Source organism: Nycticebus coucang, chromosome 10 (assembly GCF_027406575.1).
Source record: "Nycticebus coucang isolate mNycCou1 chromosome 10, mNycCou1.pri, whole genome shotgun sequence".
NCBI classification, from domain to species: domain Eukaryota; kingdom Metazoa; phylum Chordata; class Mammalia; order Primates; family Lorisidae; genus Nycticebus; species Nycticebus coucang.
In genome coordinates this window covers 74912698-74933635 of record NC_069789.1, presented here as the reverse complement: position 1 = coordinate 74933635, position 20938 = coordinate 74912698, and positions in this window count along the sequence as shown.

Here is a 20938-nt window from a genome sequence, read left to right as displayed (position 1 = left end):
TGAGACAAGGAATAAAAATTTTGCTTTGTATTTTTGGGTGGAGTGCTGAAGGACTTGTGAAGAAAATGGGGTATCCCCCTTTAACATTAGGTAGAGATTTTTTATTCCCAACCCTACTAAAGAAATTTTCCATCATTGCCTTTGGACCCTTAACCTCAATATCATTTTCTCGAAAACGATTTATTATAAGTAATCTCATGCCAGGAAGGAAAATAAAAAGGTGTGTGTGTCTGTGTGTGTGTGTGTGTGTGTGTGTGTGTGTGTAAGGTTTGTTCAGTAAAGATTAAAAGAAAAGGGGAAGAAGGAGAAAAGACTCTTTTAATGTCTAAGATGTGATAGGCATGCTAAATGGGCTTTCATAAATTAATTTTTATTTAATTCATACTCAGTATAGAATAGATAAAAGCACACTTACAACTCTGTCTCAAGTAGTAAAAAAGTAATCTATATAACCTAAACATTTTTACCTCCATGATCTTCTGAAATTTTAAACAATGCCCAGATTCGGAAGCTAAAATGTGTGGATTATTATCACAGCTTCACCACTTACTACCTGTAAGACCTTGGCAATATCTGTTAACCTCATTGCGACTCATTTTCCTTGTTGTACAATGTATATACTATCATTTGTTGAGATTGGTGTTGTGGAGTTGAATCAGGTTAAAAGAGAATAGTTTGAGTTGAATGTTGGTCCTCTTAGTACAGTGCTTGAAATTTGCTCTAGAATCTTGGTCAAAGTATCTGTGCAGCACCCATTTCTAAACATGAAATAAATAATTTATGGAAGAGAGTTAAGAAATTATTCTAAAAAATACTCAATTAGTTAAGAGATTTAGAAATTACTCTAAAAATAACTTTCAGGACTAAAGTCTGTGTTTTACTTAAGACATGTTTGGCTACATATAGGCATTTTAGACGTCATTCACATATATATATGTATATATATTATGCTAATAGATGATAGGCATTTTAGATCTTATATAAAAGCCAGCTGAGGCTGGTGTGGTGGCTCATGCCTATAATCCCAATATTTGGGAGGCTGAGGCAGGATAATTATTGGAGGCTGGGAATTCCAGACCTGCCTGGGCAATATAGCAAGACCTCAGCTCTATGAAAACAAACAAAAAAAAATTGCTGGGGTCTAGGGGATGTGGGATGTGTCTGTAGAATGAGATACCTGGGAGGTTGAGGCAAGAGAATCACTTGAGCCCAGGAGTTTGAGGTTACAGAAAGCTATAACTGGGTCACTGCACTCCAGCCTAGGTAACAGAGAGAGATTCCATCTCTGAAAAAAAAATTAAGAAAACTCTTCTGGTTTTAGGGACAAGCAATATTTCAGTGACCTGCAACTCCCTCTTCTTGTATCTCCATTCTTAAGGTTTGTCTACATTTGCATGATCCAAGACAGCTAGGGTAAAAGGGATGGCATGTCCCTTCCATTATGATGACAGCTCTCAAGTCCAGTTGCACATTAGAATCACTGGGGGGCATGAGTTAAGAAAAAGTGATTCCCCAGACCCTCCCTTTCAGAGCTTTTGGCAAAATTGATCTGATAGAAGGCTAAAGAATTTATATTTCTTTCTTTTTTTTTTTTTTTTAAGCAGAGTTTTAAGTGGCTTCTATTTACCACATTGGTGAGGAAGGGATTCCTACCCTAGGTTATGAAGATGCTCAAATGTACAACATCTGATATTAGGTAGATGAGATTAACAGCTGTTTATTGGTCATATATACTCATAGCCTTGGGAGAGGAGAACATCATATGTTACAAAGGGCCAGGTGGGGGTGTACTCAGGAACAGAATGAATAACCAAGGACTAGGGGAAGCAAGCTTTGTAGCATCGAGAGGGAAGGATGGTCTCTGATTCGCAGGAAAGGATATGGTTGGCATGTTTAAATAATTTGGCAATCCACTACTCAGGGATAAGTGGACATTGGGTCTGGTCTGTCTTTGGCTAGGACAAATTGTTCACAGAAGCTAGTGGGGAAGAAAACTACCAGTTAGGCCATTTGAGATTCTCTCAACTTACCAGATGTCAAAGCAGGATGTAATATGAAGCTTTAATTTTAAGCCTGACAACTGTGCCAGTGCATAATGGATTTTCCAGTTTGGCCAGCATCTTTCTTCCACATAGTGATTCAGGGATTCAAGTTCCTTCCTTTTCCGGATCCTTCACTTCTTAGGGTTTTTCTATCATTTACTTCCACTCAGCTGAAGACAAAAGGCAAAAGTCAACACAGAATAGGCACATTTCTTTTTTCAAAGCCTCAAGGTAGATGTATCAAATCCCACCTTTTACTTCGTGACCACATCTAAGATCAAGGATATCTTGAAAATGTAGTCTTGCTTTGCAGTTTTCCCTTTCTAACCTCTGTCACTTTAGAAGGGGAGAAGGGGATTGAATCACAGCTATCCATCCTTTAGGTATGTCTACTATGGTCCTGGGATATACTTTTGAAATTCTTTTCTTGTATTTTATTTTTCTCTTACCAATGCCCAGAATTTAACTCTTTATCTCTTTTGTGCTTTATTTTTAGTGTTTCTGTCCTCAGAATCCATAATCCTACTTCTTCTTTAATTTTTTTTCATATGATTAGTATTAGGTCATTAAATGTGAAATGTCCTATTTCCCCCGTCAAAAGTTTAGTTTATTATATCTCAAACAAGAAGCAGTATAATTAAAGTATGCCTCTAAACTATTGATACATTTTTGCCATGTTAATTGTAGCTCAGATATACTAGCAGCGAAGAATCCTGGAGTCAGTGGTGATGAAATTGCAAAAGTGTTTTCTACAGCTTGTTGAGAATTGAATATTTTTTCTTGAGGAAGTGAGTGGTGCAAAGCCTGGAAGAAGTGGAAGTTAGTTTTTGTGAGGTTTGGTGAATATGGTGGATGATTGAGTTTCCAAGTACAGATTCTGTAGTTTGAGCACCATTTGGGCAAAATGTTGTTGGGGTTTGTCTTGCAAGAGCACTGGCCTGTCTCTATTGACCAATCTCAGCTGCTTCATCACAAACATCCTCATTTCCTCCAATTGGTTGCAGTAGACATCCACTGGAATCAAGTGATCAAGTTTCATGAAATTGTAATACTAGCACTGGACCACCACACAGACACTATTAGCTTTTTTTGATGAATATTTGATTTTGGATTGTGTTTCAGCACTTCATCTTTATCCAACCATGTGCTAAATGCTCGTGATTGTCATAAAGAATCCATTTTTCATCACATGTAACAATGTGATGTAGAAATATTTCTCCTTTGTGTTTAACAGCAAAGAAAAGCAAAATTCCAGATGATTTCTCTTTTGATGCTCATTTAAATGGGTTCATACGGAGCCCATTTATATCCAGATTTTTTACCTACCAATTTTTTTTTGAGTGGTCCACTATTTTTAGAATAGTAATGTCAAATGCTGCTAATTCAGGTATAGATTGAGATGGATTCACTTCCACTATAGGTTTTAGCTTACCATTATCCACCTTAGCCTTGGGTTGCCCATATGGCTCATTTTCAAGATTAAGATCCCAGAGCAGAACTTCTCATACCATCTACATATGGGGCATTCATTAGCCACATTCATTAGCCACATCTTTCATTTATATTTTGAGTTATGTGTGATACGTTGTTTCCACAAAGGAGTTCATAACATAAATTTTTTATTTATCCATGGTTTTACAAAAATTGCTCTCAAAAAATTTTGAAAGATAGTCATAAGCCAAAATACTCTGTATAAAGAATGATGGTATGAAGGTTCACAATAATAAAAAAGAAGTATCAAATTGAAATATCTGAGATATGAACTATCAACCTTCGTACATAAGGAAATTGGACATTTCATACTTAATAATGACTGGTACTCTACTTCCAGGCTCAGCCAACTGGCTTGCTTTCTTTGTAAAATCTTTCCAACTACTGTGGAAATTTTGCTGTAAATCTCTTTATTCTACACTTACCTTGATTACAGTAGAATCTTCAGAGTTGACCACTTCCTTACATTGACCACAAAAGTTGACCTAATTTTCATCGACTGGACATGTAACACATGTATTCAGTGGAAATTCCATATGTTGGCCACCACTATATGTTAACCAGTTTGTTATGCTCCCTTAGGTGGTCAAATTATTATAGTGGTCCTACTATATTTGATAATAATTGATAAAAATTGATAAAAACTCAAGAATTTGTGATATTTCTCATATTGCTTTATTGTAAAAATATTTAATTCCTTTGTTAGTATTCTATTCCTCACATTTATTTGACTTTCAATTAGATCATAAGTGCCTGGAAGTTAAGAACAATATCTTTTGTCCAGTTTCACCTGTTAGCTTTTTCACAGAGGTGAGTTTACACATTTGATATACCTATTCACTCATACCAATAACAGGTATATTTAACTGGACTATTTAATGTACACAACTTTTGGTATATACTTAAGGTGAAATTTCATTTTGATATTTCACTTTTCATTTGAATTTTATCCAGGAGGATTTTTTCCCCCTGCCACTAAATGGGAACTGTAGGAGAGTTGTGGCTTTTATGATCAATCTTAAATAATAGAAATTCATAAAGTCATTTTTATTCACATTCTCAAATGTAAAAAAGTAAAATTGCCAATCCAACATGACAATCTTTATTCAAATATAGTACCTATTCCTTTTCTCCCTTGTAATTACTTATGGGGAAAGATGGAAGGCTTCCTCTTTCTTTCTGATTCTCTGGCTATGATGTCTTTCTACTATCATTGTCTCCCATTTCCCAGCACAGCTAAAGAAATATGATTTGAAGAATTCTTGTATTTATGTAAGTCTCTATAGAGCTCTTTCTATATCCATGGGTATTTCTTGTTTGACTGCATTCAATTTGCTAGTACTTTTCTCTATTATTCCATAATTTACTTATATTTTTATCTTTGCTACGTGTCCTCAAAACTATTTCTGCAAAAAAGCATTGCCTCTCCTAAGCCTAAAAATTTCTTTCCGCCTTCCCGGTGAATGTTTCTTCCTTTTTTATTTTTGGCATATCAAATTTTCCCATGCTTTTATCATTGGATTTCTCACATAATATCTAAAGATCAATGTGTTTTCCTTTATAAATCTGATGTCTTTTTTATCCTATATGTTATATACTTTGTCTATATTCCAACTTTTTTTTTTTTTTTTTTTTGAGAAAGACTCTCATTCTGTTGTCCAGGCTTGAGTGCCATGGCATCAACCTAGCTCACAGCATCCTCAAACTTCTGGTTGGGTTCAAGCGGTTCTTCTGCTTTTGCTTCCTTACTAGCTGGGACTACAGCCCCTATTGCAAGGTCTAGCTAATTTTTCTAGTTTTACTGGAGATGGGTTCTCACTCTTGCTCAGGCTGGCCTTGAATTCCTGAATGAGAAGGTGTATTCCTCCCTTCACCTCACAGAGTGCTAGAATTACAAGTGTGAGCTACCACACCCGGCTGACTTTCTTTCTTTTCTTTTTTTTTTTTTTTTTTTTGTGCTTGAGGGACTTTATTTCCCCTTATTCACCAGGAGTTCTTTGTGATTTTTATTTAGATACCTTGCTCAAGTGTTGACACATGTCTGAGAAGAAAGAAAAAGCAGAAAAAATTGTGCTGATTTGTAGACTTGGTGTCTCCCCACAGGTTAAGTTTAGATAGAAAGAGAGATCATAGATTAAGTGTGTACGTGACCACCAGTGTATATAAGGAGGTCAAGAATAAAGATCCTTTGTACACGCCATCCCATGCAGTGTAGTCTGTTTCTTCTTCTTCTTCTTCTTCTTCTTCTTCTTCTTCTTCTTCTTCTTCTTCTTCTTCTTCTTCTTCTTCTTCTTCTTCTTCTTCTTCTTCTTCTTCTTCTTCCTCCTCCTCCTCCTCCTCCTCCTCCTCCTCCTCCTCCTCCTCCTCCTCCTCCTCCTCCTCCTCCTCCTCCTCCTCCTCCTCCTCCTCCTCCTCCTCCTCCTCCTCCTCCTCCTCCTCCTCCTCCTCTTCCTCTTCCTCTTCCTCTTCCTCTTCTTCATTAAATCATAGGTGTGTAGATTAATGGGATCATGAGGTACCATACACTGGTTTTATGGACCGTTTAACACATTTTCATCACTCTGGTTAACATAGCTTTCCCGGCATTTTCTTAGTTATTGTGTTAAGACATTTATATTCTACATTTACTAAGTTTCACATGTACCTTTATAAGATGCACCGCAGGTGTAATCCCACCAATCACCCTCCCTCCGCCCATCCTCCCCCTTTCCTCCCCTCCCTCTCCCCTTTCCCATAAGAAAGCCATACATTAGTTTCATAGTAGGGCTGAGTACATTGGATACATTTTCTTCCATTCTTGAAATACTTTACTAAAAAGAATATGTTCCAGCTCCATCCATGTAAACATGAAAGAGGTAAAGTTTCCATCTTTCTTTAAGGCTGCATAATATTCCATGGTGTACATATACCACAATTATTAAACTATTCATGGATTGATGGGCACTTGGGCTTTTTCTATGACTTAGCAATTATGAATTGGGCTGCAATAAACATTCTGGTACAAATATCTTTGTTATAATGTGATTTTTGGTCTTCTGGGTATATAACTAGTAGAGGAATTATAGGATTGAATGACAGATCTATTTTTAGATCTCTAAGTGTTCTCCAAACATCTTTCCAAAGGAATGTATTAATTTGCATTCCCACCAGCAGTGTAGAAGTGTTCCCTTTTCTCCACATCTACACCAGCATCTCTGGTCTTGGGATTTTGTGATATGGACTAATCTTACTGGAGTTAGATGATATCTCAAAGTAGTTTTGATTTGCATTTCTCTGATGATTAAGGATGATGAGCATGTTTTCATATGTCTGTAGGCCACACGCCTGTCTTCTTCAGAGAGGTTTCTCTTAAAGTCCCTTGCCCAGCCTGCGATGGGATCACCTGTTTGAGTTCTCTGTGGATTCTGGTTATTAAACCTTTGTCAGACACATAAGCTGCGAATATCTTCTCCCATACTAAGGGCTGTCTTCTTGCTTTACTTACTGTGTTCTTGGCTGTGCAGAAGCCTTTTAGTTTGATTAGGTCCCAGTAGTGTATTTTTGTTTTGTTTTTTTTTTTTTTCCTGATTATTCTTTTGATGCTGTCTTTTGAAAAGTAGTTTTAAACGTAAAGTCCAACCTATTAAATTGTTCCATATTGTATATGTCCTACTTAAATGTTTGCCAATGTAAAGTTTGCAAATAGTTTGATCCGTGTTTTCCTCTGGAAGTTGCAGTTTTAGCTTTTACATTTAAATCAATTTTTAGTAAATTTTTGTGTTGTGATGTAAGTTAATGGTCTAATTTCAATCTTAGGAAGAAGGCATTCATTCTTTTTTTTTTTTTCTTTTTTTTTTTTATTGTTGGGGATTCATTGAGGGTACAATAAGCCAGTTACACTGATTGCAATTGTTAGGTAAGGTCCCTCTTGCAATCATGTCTTGCCCCCATAAAGTGTGACACACACTAAGGCCCCACACCCCTCCCTCCATCCCTCTTTCTGCTCCCCCCCTATAACCTTAATTGTCATTAATTGTCCTCATATCAAGATTGAGTACATAGGATTCATGCTTCTCCATTCTTGTGATGCTTTACTAAGAATAATGTCTTCCACTTGCATCCAGGTTAATATGAAGGATGTAAAGTCTCCATTTTTTTTAATGGCTGAATAGTATTCCATGGTATACATATACCACAGCTTGTTAATCCATTCCTGGGTTGGTGGGCATTTAGGCTGTTTCCACATTTTGGCGATTGTAAATTGAGCTGCAATAAACAGTCTAGTACAAGTGTCCTTATGATAAAAGGATTTTTTTCCTTCTGGGTAGATGCCCAGTAATGGGATTGCAGGATCAAATGGGAGGTCTAGCTTGAGTGCTTTGAGGTTTCTCCATACTTCCTTCCAGAAAGGTTGTACTAGTTTGCAGTCCCACCAGCAGTGTAAAAGTGTTCCCTTCTCTCCACATCATCCACGCCAGCATCTGCAGTTCTGAGATTTTGTGATGTGGGCCATTCTCACTGGGGTTAGATGATATATCAGGGTTGTTTTGATTTGCATTTCTCTAATATATAGAGATGATGAACATTTTTTCATGTGTTTGTTAGCCATTCGTCTGTCATCTTTAGAGAAGGTTCTATTCATGTGTCTTGCCCATTGATATAAGGGATTGTTGGCTTTTTTCATGTGGATTAATTTGAGTTCTCTATAGATCCTAGTTATCAAGCTTTTGTCTGATTGAAAATATGCAAATATCCTTTCCCATTGTGTAGGTTGTCTCTTTGCTTTGGTTATTGTCTTCTTAGCTGTACAGAAGCTTTTCAGTTTAATGAAGTCCCATTTGTTTATTTTTGTTGTTGTTGCAATTGCCATGGCAGTCTTCTTCATGAAGTCTTTCCCCAGGCCAATATCTTCCAGTGTTTTTCCTATGCTTTCTTGGAGGATTTTTATTGTTTCATGCCTTAAGTTTAAGTCCTTTATCCATTTTGAATCAATTTTTGTGAGTGGGGAAAGGTGTGGGTCCAGTTTCAGTCTTTTACATGTAGACATCCAGTTCTCCCAACACCATTTATTGAATAGGGAGTCTTTCCCCCAAGGTAAGTTCTTGTTTGGTTTATCGAAGATTAGGTGGTTGTAAGACGTTAGTTTCATTTCTTGGTGTTCAATTCGATTCCAAGTGTCTATGTCTCTGTTTTTGTGCCAGTACCATGCTGTCTTGACCAATATGGCTTTGTAGTACAGACTAAAATCTGGTATGCTGATGCCCCCAGCTTTATTTTTGTTACTAAGTACTGCCTTAGCTATACGGGTTTTTTTCCGGTTCCATACAAAACGCAGAATCATTTTTTCCAAATCTTGAAAGTATGATGTAGGTACTTTGATAGGAATGACATTGAATAGGTAGATTGCTTTGGGAAGTATAGACATTTTAACAATGTTGATTCTTCCCATCCATGAGCATGGTATGTTCTTCCATTTGTTAATATCCTCTGCTATTTCCTTTCTGAGGATTTCATAGTTTTCTTTATAGAGGTCCTTCACCTCCTTCATTAGGTATATTCCTAGGTATTTCATTTTCTTTGAAACTATGGTGAAAGGAGTTGTGTCCTTAATTAGCTTCTCATCTTGACTGTTATTGGTGTATGCAAAGGCTACTGACTTGTGGACATTGATTTTATATCCTGAAACATTACTGTATTTTTTGATGACTTCTAGGAGTCTTGTGGTTGAGTCTTTGGGGTTTTCTAAGTATAAGATCATGTGGTCAGCAAAGAGGGAAGGTTTGACCTCCTCTGCTCCCATTTGGATTCCCTTTATTTCCTTGTCTTGCCTAATTGTATTGGCTAGAACTTCCAGCACTATGTTGAATAGTAAAGGTGACAGAGGACAACCTTGTCTGGTTCCAGTTCTAAGAGGAAAAGCTTTGAGTTTTACTCCATTCAGTAAAATATTGGCTGTGGGTTTGTCATAGATAGCTTCAATCAGTTTTAGAAATGTGCCACCTATGCCTATAATCTTCAGTGTTCTAATTAGAAAAGGATGCTGGATTTTATCAAATGCTTTTTCTGCATCTATTGAGAGGATCATGTGATCTTTATTTTTGCCTCTGTTAATATGGTGGATAAGGTTTATGGACTTGTGTATGTTAAACCAGCCTTGCATCCCTGGGATGAAGCCTACTTGATCATGATGAATGACTTTTTTGATGATAAGCTGTAATCTATTGCCTAGGATTTTGTGGAGAATTTTTCCATCTATATTCATGAGTGAGATTGGTCTGAAATTCTCCTTTTTGTTTGGGTCTTTTCCTGGTTTTGGTATCAGGGTGATGTTTGCTTCATAGAATGTGTTGGGGAAGATTCCTTCTTCTTCAGTTTTGGAATAATTTCTGCAGTACAGGAATAAGCTCTTCCTTGAAGGTTTGATAGAATTCTGGAGTGAAGCCACCTGGACCAGGGCATTTTTTAGTTGGAAGCTTTTTTATTGTTTCTTTGATCTCAGTGCTTGAAATTGGTCTGTTCAGGAGGTCTATTTCTTCCTGGCTGAGTCTAGGGAGAGGGTCTGATTCCAAATATTGATCCATTTCTTTCACATTGTCAAATTTCTGGGCATAGAGTTTCAGGTAGTATTCAGAGATGATCTCTTGTATCTCTGTGGGATCAGTTTTTATTTCCCCTTTATCGTTTCTGATTGAGATTACTAGAGATTTTACTTTTCTATTTCTAGTTAGTCTGGCTAATGGTTTATCTATTTTATTTATTTTTTCAAAAAACCAACTCCTTGTTTCATTAATTTTCTGAATGATTCTTTTGTTTTCAATTTCATTGATCTCTGATTTGATTTTGGATATTTCTTTTCTTCTACTGAGTTTAGGCTTAGATTGTTCTTCTTTTTCCAATTCCATAAGATCTCTTGTGAGATTGTTGATGTGCTCTCTTTCTGTTTTTCGAACGTAGGCATCTAAAGCGATGAATTTTCCTCTCAAAACTGCTTTTGCAGTATCCCACAGGTTTTGGTAGCTTGTGTCTTCATTGTTGTTATGCTCAAGGAAGTTAATGATTTCCTGTTTCATTTCTTCCTGCACCCATCTGTTATTCAACAGAAGATTGTTTAATTTCCATGCCTTTGGGTGGGGTTGAGCATTTTTGTTAGAGTTGAGTTCCACCTTTAGTGCCTTATAGTCTGAAAAGATACAAGGTGAAATTTCAATTCTTTTGATTCTGTTGATATTAGTTTTGTGTCCCAGGATATTATCAATTTTGGAGAATGTTCCATGGGGTGATGAGAAGAATGTATATTCTTTATCTTTGGGGTGGAGTGTTCTATATGCGTCTATCAAGCACCGTTGTTCTAGGGTCTCATTTAAATCTCTTATATCTTTGTTTAATTTCTGTTTAGAGGATCTGTCCAGCTCTGTAAGAGGTGTGTTAAAGTCCCCTGTTATGATGGTATTATCAGATATCATTTTGCTCAGACTGAGTAAGGTCTGCTTCAAGAATCTAGGAGCATTTAAATTGGGTGCATAAATATTTAGAATGGAAATGTCTTCTTGTTGTAGTTTTCCCTTGACCAATATAAAGTGTCCATCTTTGTGTTTTTTGACTTTAGTTGCTTTAAATCCACATGTATCTGAAAATAAGATTGCAACTCCTCTTTTCTTCTGAATTCCATTTGCCTGAAAAATTGTGTTCCAACCCTTGACTCGGAGCTTTAATTTGTCTTTTGAAGCCAGGTGTGTTTCTTGCAGACAGCAAATGGATGGCTTGTGTTTTTTAATCCAGTCAGCCAATCTATGTCTCTTCAGTGGGGAATTCAAGCCATTAACATTTATTGAGATAATTGATAAGTGTGGTAGTATTCTATTTGTCTTATTTGGTGAGAGTCCATTGCTTAGTTTTATCTTTTGCATCAGTGTGGAGGTTAGGTTCTGTCCTTTGATTTCTGAGTTCTTACTTTGCTGCTGATCCATTGTGCTGGTCAGTGTTTAGAACAAGTTTAAGTATTTCCTATAGAGCTGGTCTTGTTGTGGCGAATTTCCTCAATGTTTGTATATCCATAAATGATTTGATTTCTCCGTCAATTTTGAAGCTAGCTTAGCAGGGTACAGAATTCTGGGCTGGAAATTGTTCTGTTTAAGTAGATTAAAGGTAGATGACCATTGTCTTCTTGCTTGGAAAGTTTCATTAGAGAAGTCTGCGGTCACTCTGATGGATTTTCCCCTGTAGGTCAACTGGCGCTTTCTCCTGGTAGCTTGCAGAATCTTTTCTTTCGTCTTGACTTTGGACAGGTTCATCACAATGTGTCTTGGAGATGCTCGGTTAGAGTTGAGGTGACCTGGGGTCTGATATCCCTCTGAAAGCAGTGTGTGAGAATCTTTGGTGATATTTGGGAAATTTTCTTTTATAATATTCTCTAGTATGGCTTCCATTCCTCTGGGGCATTCTTCTTCCCCTTCTGGAATTCCTATAACTCGTATGTTGGAACGCTTCTTAAAGTCCCATAATTCTGTCAGTGAACGTTCTGCTTTCTCTCTCTTCTTTTCTGCCTCTTTTACTATCTGAGTTATCTCAAGAACTTTGTCTTCTACCTCTGAAATTCTTTCTTCTGCATGGTCTAACCTGTTGCTGATACTTTCCATTGCATCTTCAAGTTCCCTAATTGACTGTTTCAGTTCCTTCAGCTCTGCTATATCCTTTTTATATTCTTCATATCGTTCATCTCTTATTTGATTCTGTTTTTGGATTTCCTTTTGGTTATTTTCCACTTTATTAGCAATTTCCTTCATTGTTTCCATCATTTCTTTCATTGTTTTCAACATGTGTATTCTAAATTCCCTTTCTGTCATTCCTAACATTTCTTTACAGGTAGAATCATCTGCAGTAGCTACCTCATGGTCCCTTGGTGGGGTTGTTCTAGACTGGTTCTTCATGTTGCCTGGAGTTTTCTGCTGATTCTTCCTCATGAGTGATTTCTTTTATCTGTTTCCTTGCCCTAATTTTCCTTTCACTTCCTCTTGCTCTTTAAGTTCTTGTGCCTGTGGACCAATGGTTACAGGACCAGAAGGGTGAGAAGGTTGAAGAGCAAAAAAAGGATGAAAGAAAGGAGGACCGAGTGATAAGGAAAAAAAGAAAGATAGAGAAAGGAGAGGGGGTGGGTATAAGGAATATTGACAAAAAGAAGAGAGGAACAGAAAGAGGGAGACAGGGCAATATAGGTGTACAGTAGGGTACTTTGACACAACCTTAAAAAACCCCACCTTCTGGGGGTGCCCAGTTGGGTGGTTCCCTTGAGGTCAGCGGCTCTTTGCTAACCTGATCAGACACAGTACCCCACCTCCACCAAGTAGAGAGGAAAGACAAAGATGCTATAAATCAAACCAAAACAAGCAAACAGAAAACTTTACGGGGATAAAATTGGGTGAAAAGCCAAATGATAGAGGTAGAAACACTAGCAAAAATGAAGTTCTAGTTATTGGAAAAGGCAGCAATGGGAAATTATAATTAAACTAGAAAAATTGAGAAAGAAAAAGGGATCTGTATGGAAAAGTTTGAAATTAAAAAACAAAAGAACATCAACAACGTCAAAATGAACAAAAAGAAAACAACCAAAAAAAAAAAAAAAGAAAAAAATACACAACCAAAAACAAAGCAGTTTGTTTATGTTATTGAATATTGTCTGGGCAACACGTGGTCTTCTGGGGTATGAGATGTTAATCACAGTTCTGATACGACTGGAGGCTGCTGATTTCTTAAACCCCAGCAGGTAGATACCCTAAATCTCTCTTCAGCCCACTTAAAAGGCACTTTGAACTTGTAAACTTGCTGAGCAGAAGCTTTCCCAGCTTTCTCGCTGGAATCACTGCTGAAGTGGCTATCCACTTACCCAGTGTGCCAAAACTGGTCTCACTCTGCCCCTGAGGGTTAGGGCTGCAAGGCGGCTCAGACCCCACCCTTAGGCTACTTGGTTGCTGGGTTACCAGCTCCCACCCGTTTCTAGCTCTGGGACCCTGAGGGCGGAGCTTGCCGGGGCAGATCACTGACAATGGTTCCGTGTGACCCACCGCCAAACACTATTAGCTCCGTCTGGCTCAGCGGCTCAGACTGGGGTCCTAGACAATGGCCAAAGTTCTCTGCACTCCCGCTCAGGCTCTCCCTAAGGCAGTTCAGCTGAGTGCCAAGTCCAAAGACACCGAAACAGTTCACAGGTAAGGCCTTTCTGGTTTGCAGTCTCGCTGCTACTGAACTTACAGTTGTGGGCGGGTTTAGACGGATTGAACACACGCGACCACTTGCTAGTTTTCCACTGTTTTAGTCCTCCTCTTGGGGTCCAGAAGTCTCTTGCTGACTCCCTGTATCCTCATAGGAGTGATGATAGGCAGTTCCCACCAGCCAGAGATGCCTGGAGTCCTATCTCCCCAGACTCACGGTGCCCAGATCCAGTAGTGTATTTTTGAAACTGCTTCAATTGCCTGGGCGGTCCTCCTCATAAAATACTTGCCCAGACCGATTTCTTCAAGGGTTTTCCCTGCACTCTCTTCTAGTATTTTTATAGTTTCATGTTTTGAGTTTAAATCTTTAATCCAGTGAGAGTCTATCTTAGTTAATGGTGAAAGGTGTGGGTCCAGTTTCAGTCTTCTACAGGTTGCCAGCCTGTTTACCCAGCACCATTTGTTAAATAGGGAATCTTTTCCCCACTGAATGTTTTTAATTCGTTTGTCAAAGATCAAATAACGGTAAGTAGCTGGGGTTCATCTCTTGGTTCTCTATTCTGTTCCAGACATCTACCTTTCTGTTTTTGTGCCAGAACCATGCTGTTTTGATCACTATCAATTTATAGTATAGTCTGAGGTCCAGTAGCATGATTCCTCCTGCTTTATTTTTATTTCTGGGTAATGTCTTGGCTCTTCAAGTTTTTTTCTGATTTCATATAAAACGAAGCATTATTTTTTCAAGATCTTAAAAGTATGACAGTGGAGCTTTAATAAGTATTGCATTAAAATTGTATATTGCTTTGGGTAGTATGGACATTTTAACAATGTTGATTCTTCCCAGCCATGAGCATGGTATTTTTCCTTTTGTTAACATTTTCAGCTATTTCTTTTCTTAGAGTTTCATAGTTCTCTTTATAGAGATCTTTCACATCCTTTGGTAGATAAACTCCCAAATATTTCATCTTCTTTGGCACTACTGTGAATGGAATAGAGTTCTTAACTGTTTTTTCAGCCTGACTATTGTTGGTATATATAAAGGCTACTAATTTATGAATGTTGATTTTTGTAACCTGAGATGCTGCTGTATTTCTTGATCATTTCTAAGAGTTTTGTAGTATAATCCCTGGTATTTTCCAGATATACAATCATATCTTCTGTGAAGAGCAAAAGTTTGGTCTCTTCTGACCCTATATGGATACCTTTGAGCGCCTTTTCTTCCCTAATTGCAATGGCTAAAACTTCCATTACAATGTTAAGGAGCAGTGGAGACAAGGGGCAGTCTTGTCTGGTTCCTGATCTAAGTGGAAATGATTTCAATTTAACTCCATTCAATACGATATTGGCTATGGTTTGCTGTAAATGGCCTCTATCAGTTTAAGAAATGTCCCTTCTCTATCAATTTTCTTAAGTGTTCTGATCATGAAGGGATGCTGGATATTATCAAAAGTTTTTTCTGCATGAATTGAGAGAATCATATGGTCTTTGTTTTTTAATTTGTTTATGTACTGAATTATACTTATAGATTTATGTATGTTGAACCAGCCTTGAGACCCTGGGATAAAACCAACTTGGTCATGATGTATAATTTGTTTGATGTGTTGCTGGATTCTGTTTGTTAGGATCTCGTTGAATCTTTTTGCATCTGTATTCATTAGTGATATAGGTCTATAATTTTCTTTTCTTGTTGGGTCTTTTCCTGGTTTGGGGAGCAGAGTGATGTTCGCTTCATAGAATGTGTTGGGTAGTCTTCCTTCTTTTTCTAAATTTTGGAACAGGTTGATTATTATAGGTACTAGGTCCTCTTTAAAAGTTTGGTAGAATTCTGACGTAAAGTCATCCGGTCCCGGGCTTTTCTTTTTAGGAAGATTTCGTATGGTTGATGCTATTTCAGAACTTGATATTGGCCTGTTCAACTTTCCACTTGATTCTGGCTAAGTTTTATTTTTATTTATTTTTTTTTATTTTGGCCGGGGCTAGGTTTGAACCCGCCACCTCCGGCATACGGGACCGGCGCCCTACTCCTTGAGCCACAGGTGCCGCCCATCTGGCTAAGTTTTAGAAGGTGACGTGCTTCCAAGTATTGGTCAATTTCCTGCAGATTTTCTCATTTCTGAGAATAAAGTTTCTTGTAATATTCATTACGGATTTTTTGAATTTCTGAGGAATCTGTTATTATTTCGTCTTTGTTGTTTCTGATTGATGAAATTAGGGATTTTACTCTTTTTTTCCTGGTTAGGTTAGCCAAAGGTTTATCTATTTATTGACCTTTTCAAGAAACGAACTTTTTGATTTATTGATCTGTTGTATCTTTCTTTTTTTTTTCAATTTAATTTAATTCTGCTCTAATTTTGGTTATTTCTTTTCTTCTACTGGGTTTGGGGTTGGAATGTTCTTCCTTTTTTAGTTGCTTGAGATGTCCCATGAAGTTATTAACTTCCTCTCTTTCTGTTCTCTCGAGGAAGGCTTGCAGTGCTATAAATTTCCCTCTTAGGGACTGCCTTTGCGGTATCCCAGAGGTTCTGATAATTTGTGTCTTCATTGTTGTTTTGTTCCAAAAATTTGGCATTTTCCTTCTTAATCTCATCTCTGACCCAGCTATCATTCAGCATAAAGTTATTTAACTTCCAAGTTTTTGTATGACTATGCAGATTCCTATTGTTACTGAGTTCAACTTTTATTCCATGGTGGTCCGAGAAGATACAAGGAATAATTTCTATTCCTTTAAATTTACTGAGGTTAGACTTGTGACCTAATATGTGATCGTTTGGAGTATGTTCTGTGGGCTTATGAGAAGTATGTGTATTCAATTTTGTTGGGATGAAATGTTCTGTAGATGTCTGTTAAATTCAAATGTTGGATGATTAGGTTTAAATCTAAAATTTCTTTGCTCAGCTTCTTATTGGAGGATCTATCCAACACTGCCAAAGGACTGTTGAAATCTCCGACTCTTATGGAACTGGAGGAAATCAAGTTGCTCATGTCTGTTCCAGTTTCTCTTATAAATTGATGTGCATTCTGGTTGGGTGCATAAATATTAATAATTGAAATCTCATCGTATTGAGTATTACTCTTACAAATATGAGGTGACCATTCCTATCCTTCCTTAGTTTTGTTTGTTTAAAGCCTATTGTGTCTGAAAATATAATTGCAACACCTGCTTTTTTCTGATTACCATTTGCCTGAAATATGGATGACCAACCAACACCCTGTATCTATATTTATCTTTTAAGGTTAGATGTGATTCTCGTATGCAGCAAATATCTGGCCTGAGTTTTTGTATCCAGTCAGCTAACCTGTGCCTCTTTAGAGGACAGTTAAAGCCGTTCATGTTAATGGAGAATATCGATAAGTCTGGTAAAATTTTGGGTATCGAGTTTTTCGAAAGTCCAGTGGCCATTTTTAATCCTTTCACCACTGTGGAAGTTGGAGTTTGATCAAAAGTTTCTGAGTGAGTTTACTTCTGTGGTAGAGGATTGGGCTGGTCATTATGGAGGATAGGTCTGAGAATATCCTGAAGAGCTGGTTTGGTTATGGCAAATTTCTTCAACATATGAATGTCATTAAAATATTTAATTTCTCCATCATAAATAGAAACTCAGTTTAGCTGGATTCAGGATCTGGGGTTGAAAGTTATTTTGCTTTAGGAGGTAAAAAGTCGATGACCACCCTCTTCTGGCTTGATAAGTTTCAGCAGAGAGATCTGCAGTCATTCTAATATTCTTCCCTTTGTAGGTAATGGATTTCTTCCGTCTGGTTGCTTTGAGAATTTTCTCCTTCATATTAACTTTAGTGAAGTTAATTATGATATGCCTGGGGGACGCCTTATTGGGATTGAGTCATGCTGGGGTTCTGAAACTGTCTGCTATCTGAATTTCAGAATCTCTTGGCATGTCTGGAAATTTCTCTTTCATAATTTCATGGACAAGGGCCTCTATGCCTAGCGAGGCTACTTCATCAGTTTCAGCGATTCCAGTGAGGTGGATATTAGCCTTCTTTTAATTATCCCGTAGCTCTCTGAGAGAGAGATAGATCCATTTTTGCTCTCCATTTCTCTTCCTCTTTGAGAGTTTGGGATTGTTCAAAAGCTTTGTCTCCAATGTCAGAAATCCTTTCTTCTGCTTGCTGCACTCTGTTACTGAGGGATTCTACTGTATTTTTCAGATCTTTGAGGGCTGCAAATTCTTTCTTCAGTGCATCAAAATCTTCCGTGGTTTTGTCTTTAAATTCGTTAAATTCTTGAGACAACTTTTGAATTTCTCCTTGAATTTCTAATTCCAACTGTTGAATTGCTCTTTGAATTTCTTCCATTGTATTAATCTTGTTTGCAATCCAAATTCTCAATTCAATTTCTGTCATCTCAGCCAGCTGTTTATGAATGGGATCTTCCATTATATCTGCTGTATATTTGCCTGGGTTGGTTGGTCTATTCTGGTTATTCATGTTACCAGAGTTTTTCCGCTGATTCCACCCCATGATTATTTTACACAGTTATGACTTTCCCCTGGAGCTTTGTGGAGGCCCCATATAGTGCTACAGCCTGAGAAACTGGGGACCTGTTTGGTGTGGTGGGGCTAAGTTGTTCTGTCTTGTTTTCAGCTCGTCTCTGTCCAACCCTAGTGAAACAGTTACTCTGGGTTGAATTGTCAGCTGTGGAGAAATACCAGCAATTAAGTCATCCCGCCCACCACAGGTAACAATTGGAAAAGGAAAATCAAACCTTCCTACACCCACACACCCAGGGCACTACTTGGATAGTCCTCAGGTGATTGGCTCAGTTCAAAAGGTCCAAATCAATTGTCTCAGTCAGCACCTGTCTCATGTGGGAGAGTTTAAAAGGTCTCTGGCAACTAGCCATAGGGGTCTGCTGCCAACTCAGATATCACTTGCTCCTGTGCTCCTCCTCAGGAGGACCCACCCAGCAAAAAGATTAGTCTGGGAAGGTTGATGCCTCCTTCTCCACCTTGCACCTCTGTCACACCCAGTCACTGATAACCTGGCAGAGCTGTGACTCAGTTGCCTCCAATGAGCAGATACTCCAGGGGTTTTCACCTGGCAGAATCACAAGGAAATCTATGTCTGCTCAGCCAGGCCACTGTTCTCTGCCTCTACCCAGCAGGGGGAAGTGAGGCCTGACATCCTTGGGAGCTGAATGGAGGCTAGGGGGTGTTCACTCTATTCCAGCCCCGCCCCTGATTGATGTTACTGACAGAACAGAACAACTTTGCGGGAATTTGTTTCTGTCCCTAAATTTCCCTGCAGAAGGGAAGCTGTTTTGAGTTCCCAGAATCTGCGCCTCAGGCCCTGTCTTTGCTCATGCAGGTTCCTATTCACAGCATGGTTAGCTGTTAGTTCTAGCCTCCTGCCTTCTTTTGTCTATAGGCTGACGTTCCCCTGAGGGCCGGGTGCATCTTAGGCTCAGTAAAGCAGTCTTCTGGATCAGCCCCATGCTGGGACTCTCCCAGCTCTGCTGTGCATGTGTTTTCTAGTCCCCGTGCTCCACCCAGGCCGGTACTGCCTCAGACATACCCTTTACTCATGGGGCTTGCTTTTCTATCCCAGATCTGTTCTGCTGGTGGTTGCCACCTGAAAATATGCCTGGCCTCTTCTGGTTGCCCAGAGAGACAGGGGGTGTGACTTTGGAATATCCGGGGGTGAGCCCTATTGTTGCCCAAAATGGCTGCTGCTCTGTGCCTTGGGGCACTGCCGCTCCGGCATGGTTCCCTCTCAGCCAACTGTCCTCTCCTCACTCCCATGCTGGAGAATCAGCACTGACCAGCTGCAGTCCCAGCCCTGTCTACACCCCTCGAAAAATCACCCAAGAATCTGGACCCCTGGGGAACAGGCCTCCAGACCTCAGAGTAAGAGTGAAGGGAAGTGCTGGGAGCTCAGAATTGCAGGTAGAGAATATATACAGTTTTATTTAGTTTTATGCCTGGCAGGAGAACACCATGGCACCCTATTAGGGGAAGTAGGTCCAGTTTTTAGAGGGTCTCTCTTGTGGAGTATAGTGAGAGGACCTTTGAACTCTGCTTGTTTGTTTGTGGGGCACTCTGAGCCATTCTCATGGGGGATGGGACTCCCGTCTGCTTGGTGATGGATTTTGTACCTTTTGTTTGTATCCTTGGGGTCGCAGCTCGCCTCAGTGGTTGATGTGCGTTCTCCAATCTTCTCTCTTGGTAAAGCTCTAATCCACCAGGTTACTTACTAAATTTCTGTCCTTTAACTCTCCTTATGGATGGGAGCCTCTGTGGAAAGCTGGCTTCAGTCAGCCATCTTGTCTCCGGTGTCACCCGGCTGACTTTCCAACAGTTTTACCAACATTGTTCTTGTGTGTTCTTGTTTTTTGAAGGAGGTCCAAAATTTATCTCTCTTTCTCTCTCTCTCTCTTTTTTTTTTTTTGTTCTCATATCTTTCCTGTTATGGTAGGTGGTCAGTTCTTTCTTTGGTCATCCTTCATTTGGGTCCCCTGGAGAGTACACTTTCCTCACAATCTAGAAAAATCACAATCTAGCAGAGGGAGCATTTGTCTAAACTAATTATTAAATACCAACATGACATATTTAGTGTTGGGACCTCACAGACAAATACCTCTAGCAGAGGATTTGCTATTAAATCTTAAAGTTTAGAAAATTATTTTTTGTTCCCATTGTATGAAAGCATTACTTTTTCTTTTTGTCCCAAGTTGCATATTTTTTTCTTCCTGCCCAACAGATGAATTGCCATTTCTTTTATGCTAAATAAGATTTATCATCACTTCTATCTATTATTCATCAGTGCCATATTTCATATGTATGTCTATAGCTTGGATGTCTCCTCATAATGTAAGGCTATTTTACTTACGCTTGTGTGGTTAAGAGTTTCTAAGCATTACATTTCTTCTGCTGCCTAATAAAATTTCTTTTTATTTAGCAGATCAAACAGAATGCATTATAGTCTACCATTCCAACAGTTAGTAGCCACTTTTCCATTATTTATTATCTTGGCTGTAGATCATTGTTTCTTTTCTGTAACACAGAAATACTATGTTTTACTGAAAGCAAATCTGCATAGGTAGAATTTTCTCATACAAAGTCTTAATGATTTATATGTATAATTTTTAGATTTTTGTTTTCTCATTAAAATATAAAAGGATCACAATTTCTGAAACAATCTGAGTAAGCTGATTACTTAGATTTAAGGGGTAATTATTATACTTTATATCCCTAGACATATTATCCC